Consider the following 6,687-nt stretch of genomic DNA (forward strand, 5'->3'; position numbering starts at 1 on the left):
GATATCTGCGGTGAAGAGGAAAACCTTTCCCTTGGCAATTACTAAACAATCCAGGAGTGATGTGTTGACACAATTAAGCATCCTGTTCCCATTAACCCTTTGATGTTTGTTACTATTCTTGTTCCAACCAATTATTGCATTATAGCTTCAAGGGTGTGGTTTTCTATTTAGGTAAGTCATTTTACATTTATTAACCCCCTTTCTCTCTTCCTGTAAAGAATTTTTCTATTTGTTCAGACTTCTAATAATTTACATCTATTTTTCTTTTTTATGTTCAAATTTGTCCAGTAGGAATTTTTTTTTTAAGTTGGCTCCTTTGTTCTTCTAATACTCTTTGAGTGCCTTCTTTCTGACTGGGTAAAACATGGAGGATCACTGTCCCACTCTCTCTGCCCCAGAGCTATAATCAGCCATTTCTCTGAGAACTGGGTTTCCTCTCAGTTGGAAATGGTGCTTAGACACCAAATCTAGGCGTTAGGTATATTCAGTGCCACTGTGTGTCACTGTCTCCAGACTCCTTCACTGGATAGAGTCAGAAAAGATCTGTCTTTTAAAAAATAATGAGTTCATTTTGACATTTCCATTTTCATTATTCTTATGAATAATCAAAAGAGAAGCTGACTTTGCAGCTTTCTGTGCCTTCTTTGTGAGCTCTCTTCTCTTTGTGTCTATAATGGTTATCAGAACACACTGCTACTGCAATTTTATCTGTTTATTCTAGACACCTGTCCCTACACTTTTGGTTCCAGAAAAGATTTCTGTGACTATTTTCCAGCCTGGCTTTTTCTGCTGCTCTTATTTGCTCCAATTTCACAGCCAAGCTAGGGCAGAATAAAAAAAATGCACGCAGTGCCATCTCAGAATTACCTTGCATCCTAGGTTACTAAAAGCACATCATATTTCAAGGAAATAGTTTGATCATTTGGATGGTGTGGCACCTTAAGTAGCTTCCAGCCAGAATTATTTTCTGTTCAGAGGCAAGATACCACACTTCTTTATTCTCAAGATTTCTCTTATAAAACGATATCTCTTCCTGAGTCATCTTGTCTTACTTTTGTTTTTTATGGATGTCTTGTTTGCATTTGCAAATTGATTTTAAAAAGAGGTGTTAAATTTTAAAAAATTATCTGTCCTTCATATTTATGATTCTGTGTTTATTTAAATATAGTATATAATTTTTGCAGTGGTGATAATGGCATTTGGATCTGTGTTAGTTCACTTAATTAGATCACATTAGTCCAAAGGCTTCTCTTCTTAATTTGGGCTTTCCTGTGATATCAGGAAAAGGGGTTAGATAATTATGAGCTCTCTTTACCTACCCTTGAGTTTTGCTGTTGTTTTTTCAGTTTAATCAAAGGATCTAAAAATCCTTGGGCCAACCCCTTCTTCAGAGACCACTTTCTATCTTCTTTACAACATTTCTCACACTTATTTCTTTGTGAAGCTATTATCCTGTTTCCCATAAACTATCCTCTCTTTTTATCTTTAATATAGTGGTTAAAAGCTTGTTTTCTGGAGATACTTCCTTGCTCTGTAGTCTTTGGTAGGCTATTTAATATTTCTGTGTCTTTGGTTATCTAAAAATAAAGGATAATAATAATAGAATGTACTTCATAACACTGCTTTCAGAATTAATAAAGTAATATATGTGAATATCATAGAATGGTGATTTGCATAAACAAAGCTTCAATAAAAGTGAACATCTATTATTATTTACTGGCACTTACAACTTATATATCACCATGAAGACTACTGAGCCATAAAAAAGAATGAAATCCCATGTTTTGCAACAAAATGTATGCAACTGGAGACCATTTTGCTTAGTGAAATAAACCAATCCCAAAAGACAAACATTTTCTATGATATGTGGTAGTTAATATCAAACACAAAAAAATGTATGGGGCCGGCGCTGTGGTGTAGCAGGTGAGGCCGCCGCCTGTAGTGCTGTCATCCCATATGGGCGCCGGTTCAAGACCCAGCTGCTCCACTTTTGATCCAGCTCTCTGCTATGTCCTGGGAAAGCAGTACAAGATGGCCCATGTGCTTGGGCCCCTGCACCAGCATGGGAAGACTGAAGGAAGCTCCTGGCTCCTGGCTTGGGATTGGCACAGCTCCGGCCGTTGCGGCCAATTGGGGAGTGACCCAGTGGATGGGAGATACCCCACCCCGCCTCTCCTTCTCTCTCTGTGTAACTCTGACTTTCAAATAAATAAATAAATCTTTAAAAACTGTAAAAGAATGAAATTGACATGGTTTGATTATTGTTTACAGGCCTTGTCTATATTCCTGTGGAACAGTGATCTTTCTACTTTTTACTGGCTGAACGTTATCGTTAGTGGGGCATTGAGCCTGTTATTATAAAGTAAATTATGTTATTATAAAAATTAAACAAAAAAAGGAAGTAAGGAGGGGAACTGAGGGAGGGAAGGAAGTGCAGCTATCCTCTTAGAATTGTATCTATGAAACACATGAAATCTGTTCTTTTTATATTAATAAACATTTTAAAAAGAAAACGTTACATCAGTCTCTTTGCTGATATCCCTCCACAAATAAATTCAACAGCATTCTGCCACCTCCACTCTTCTCATAGAAAGTACCTTTTGGGGGCTTGCACTATGGCATAGAGAGTAAAAGCCTCTGCCTGCAGTGCCGGCATACCATGTGAGTGCTGGTTTGAGTCCCGGCTGCTCCATTTCCAATCCAGCTCTCTGCTAATGCACCTGGGAAAGCAGTAGAAGATGGCCCAAGTCCTTGGGCTCCTGCACCCGAGTGGGAGACCTGGAAGAAGCTCCTGGATCCTGGCTTCGGATGAGCGCAGCTCTGGCTGTTGCGGCCAAATGGAGAGTGAACCAGAGGATGGAAGATCTCTGTGTCTATCTGTCTTTCTCTGTCCCTGCCCCACTATAACTCTGACATTCAAAATGGTAAATAAATCTTAACAAAATAAAAATAAGAAATTATTGGCTTCAATTTTGGGGGAGTGAGTTTCTCCTTGGAAAACTCATGGGTTGCTTTAGATTTGAGTATGTGAAGTGAACAGACTTGGTGTATCTAAGGAAAGCAAAAAGAAGCACATGAGACTGCTTAAGATGGCTAGTATTTCAGGGCCTGCATATTCCTGAAGAATAGAGACAGCACACAATGAAGTCAAGGGCATGGATGGTAGAGCCAGCCAGCCTAGACTGGAACCCCTGCTTTGCCATACACTGGCTCTCTGATGCTGGATAAGCTACTCAAGTTCTTGGGCCCCTGCACCCACGTGGGAGGCCCGGAAAAAGCTCCTGGCTTCAGATTGGCCCAGCTCTGGGCCATTGCGGCCATTTGGGGAGTGAACCAGTGGATGGAAGACCTTTCCCTCTCTCTGACCCTCTGCCTCTCTGTAACTCTGCCTTTCAAATAAATAAATAAACTTTTATTTTAAAAAGGCACCTTTTGGAGATACTGATAAGGAACAACAAGAGAAAGGGCAGTGAACCACTAGACCCACTTGTTGCCTCTCTCTGTCATGTCTTTCTGGAGACTTGGTTTGAACTTGCTTGGCATCTTGTATTCTTTTTTTTGCTTCAACTCTGTATTTTATTTTATCTGTATTTATTTACCATTCTATAATGACTATTTGTAATTACATCTCTTAAAATAATTATTTTCCTTAAGTTTTGATTAACATGCAATATTTGCATATCTTCATGGGGCACAGTGCAACATTTTAACATATATACACAGAATAAACTGTTCAAACCCAAGTAACTAGCATAATTAGCACTTCCATCTCCCCATCCCTTCTCCACACTTGGAGCCTACAAGCCCGTCCTCTCCATTCTCTCATACAGTACATGACACATTATCCTGAACTACAGTTGTCTCATACTGCTGTGGAACACTAGAACTTTTTACTTCTATATAACTATTTTGCTACCCATTATTCAACCTCTGTCCTCCTTCCCCCACTTTTTCTAGCTTATAATAATCACTATTCCAGGGAGAGTCTAACTTTTTAAAAATAATTCCAACATATGAGATAACATTCAGTTTTTGTTTTTCTGTCTCTGGCTTATTTCACTTAAGACACAATGACTTTCAGTTCTATCTATTTTGCTGCAAATGACAGGATATCAATCTTTTTCATGGGTGAATGATATTATATTGCATTTATCTATATTCTTTATGCATTTATCCATAAACTGACACCTAGGTTGATTCTATATATTGGTTACTGTGAATACTGCTGCACTGAACATAGAAGCTCAGGTATCTCTTGCATGTTGTTATTTACCGAGAAGGCAGATAGCTTAGTCAACTGGTAGATATGTTTCCAGTTTTTGAGGAATTTTCATGCTTTTCTCCACAATTACTGTACTAATTTGCATTCCTGCCAACAGTGTTTAAGGATTCCCTTTTTCCTACATCCTTCCCAGGATTTGTTATTTTTTGTCTTTTGGAAATAGTCATTCTAACTGGAGTGACATGATATTTCACTGTAGTTTTGATTTGCATTTTGTGATGGCTAACAATACTGAGATTTTTTTCATACAGTTTTATTTGCTCAGCCTTGTGACTCTATTCAGAGGCCCCACGATCATGGATCAGTACAACATTCTTTGTCTGAGGAAACCATGACTCAGTTAAAGAGTCACTGCTGCAGATGCCGTTAATGTGCCGCTCTCTCCTTGGCTCTGACTGGAGCCTACTCCCAGCTACCAATGTCTGCATGTCTGGGCCTGAAGATTTTCTTGTTAAACTGGAGTGGCAGGTAGGAAATATTGGTGAAATAATTCCCACTCCTCTGCTTCAGTAGCCCTTGACCAATGACTGCTAGAAGTTGGAATATGAATACCCCAGCCACGTTGACCCTTGGGTGAGATAATTCTAAGGCATTTATTTAATGTCATTTTCTAGAGTATTCTCTCAGAATGAAGCTGCAGTTACTGCTATCGTGGTTGTCTCTGTAACATATCTTTTTCTTGAACATGTTGCCTCCTTTCCCTGTATTCCTTCCTCATTACACTGTCAGTGGTCTCTATGCCTCACAAATGTACGACTGGCAACAGAATCCTCATGTCAGGGTCTGATTCTTAGAAACCCAAATAATATATGAGCTCTTGTTTCTCCTTTGTTTGCAGAATCTTCCTGATTATGTCTGTTTTGTGCTAACCCGCTTCTTGGGGTGTGTGTGTGTGTGTGTGTGTGTGTGTCTGTGTGTGTTCTTAAAAAGAAAGTAAAAAACTCTGTTCAATTACTATACCGTTTCAGAGAGGTGTTTCATTTTTGATACTTGGATCACATTTCAGTAATCATCTGATTTTTTTTTTGACAGTGAATAATATGCTGCTTTCTCTGGGATGCCAAGAGATTGGCTAGGAATTGGATATTAAGACCAGCTTTGGCACAACAAATGAAAGGCCTTCCACTGCCATTTTAGAGGAACTCTAACAAAGGTAGGATAATATGCAGCAAAATTACTTGCCTCTTTGAGCTGGCAAAGAATATAATTAAAATAAAGAACTGACATCTTATGTGACAGAGTCTGAGTAGGAAGCATAGCATTTATCACCTCCTGTTCGCGAGCTTTTCTTTGGGGGAAAAAAAGTCAGCAAGATTTTATCTTGGATGACGCCTACTCACCTGGCTTGGCTTAAGCTAAAAAAACATGAAAATAGTGGGGTGTGAAATAACATGCCAGATATGCAATTTGGCTGTGTTATGGCTTAAACACTAAAACCAAAATTTACTTTCCCAGAAAAGCCATGATCAGTAAATCTGCACTACATATTGAAAACTAACAGTGGTACAAACATTGTTAAAGAAAATGGGGCTTGGATTATTGTCAGTATCCAAGTGTGGGGGGAAACTAGTAACGTCTGTTCTTCAAGATTATGTCACAGGAGTCCTGAAGGCTAAAACTCAGTATAATCCAGATTCTTAGGGGCAAGACAAATGTATTGCATGAAGTAGGATATATGTGAATGAAGTAGATTATAAAGAGATTTTTACTGTGTCTATAATAAATATTTTTATCTTCTATAATTATCCCTAAAGGGAAGCCTCCTATAAACATTGACCTGACTCTCTGAAAAGGAGGATTAATTTTGCTGAACTTGGGAGTCCTGCTGAAGAACTCATCTAAGAACTTGAGATCTCTCAAATCTAGGCCTCATCTCAGACCACAGCATACTTTCTTTCCTAAATAGTCTCTGAGTGGGAGGATCTCAATGTAGTACTGACGTGGGTGTGAACATTCGGTGTTTAAAGTCATGAGAAGCAACTTAAATTAAATTGCCTTGAAGTTTTTTAAGCTTTGAAATTTCTATTTTGGAATTAAAAAAAAGGAATGGGAAAAGAAAAAGAGAAGCAGTTTGTTCACTGGGTAGGTTTTTGTCCACCTGCTTCCCATACTCCCTCCCCCCAACTCACTGGGAACCAACAATCATTTTATTGGCAGTAGCACAACAAGTCTATCAGTAGTGGAGAAAATGTACTTTATGGTGTGTGTTTTTTATATTGGTGACTATAGTGAGGAAACCCTTTTAAAAAGGTCTTCTCTTATACCAAGTAGAGTTACAGCCATCATCAAGAGAAGCTATATTTACAAGGCCATGTTCCCTTGCAAGCTTGCTTGTACAATCTGCTCCTGAAAATCCCATCTGGCATGTATTGAAGAGATTCAAGACATGGGCTTACTTAAAGCAG

General features: G+C 38.7%; 1 long non-coding RNA gene across 1 annotated transcript; it reads left to right on the forward strand.

Moving 5' to 3' along the window:
- The first annotated feature begins 4,773 nt into the window (after positions 1-4,773).
- Positions 4,774-6,449, forward strand: LOC127484786 (uncharacterized). The gene is made up of 3 exons (XR_007911990.2): positions 4,774-4,855; positions 5,315-5,435; positions 6,037-6,449. It is a non-coding gene; the product is annotated as an uncharacterized lncRNA (long non-coding RNA).
- Positions 6,450-6,687: the final 238 nt, after the last annotated feature.

This window comes from Oryctolagus cuniculus, chromosome X, assembly GCF_964237555.1.
Source record: "Oryctolagus cuniculus chromosome X, mOryCun1.1, whole genome shotgun sequence".
In the NCBI taxonomy this organism is placed as follows: Eukaryota; Metazoa; Chordata; class Mammalia; order Lagomorpha; family Leporidae; genus Oryctolagus; species Oryctolagus cuniculus.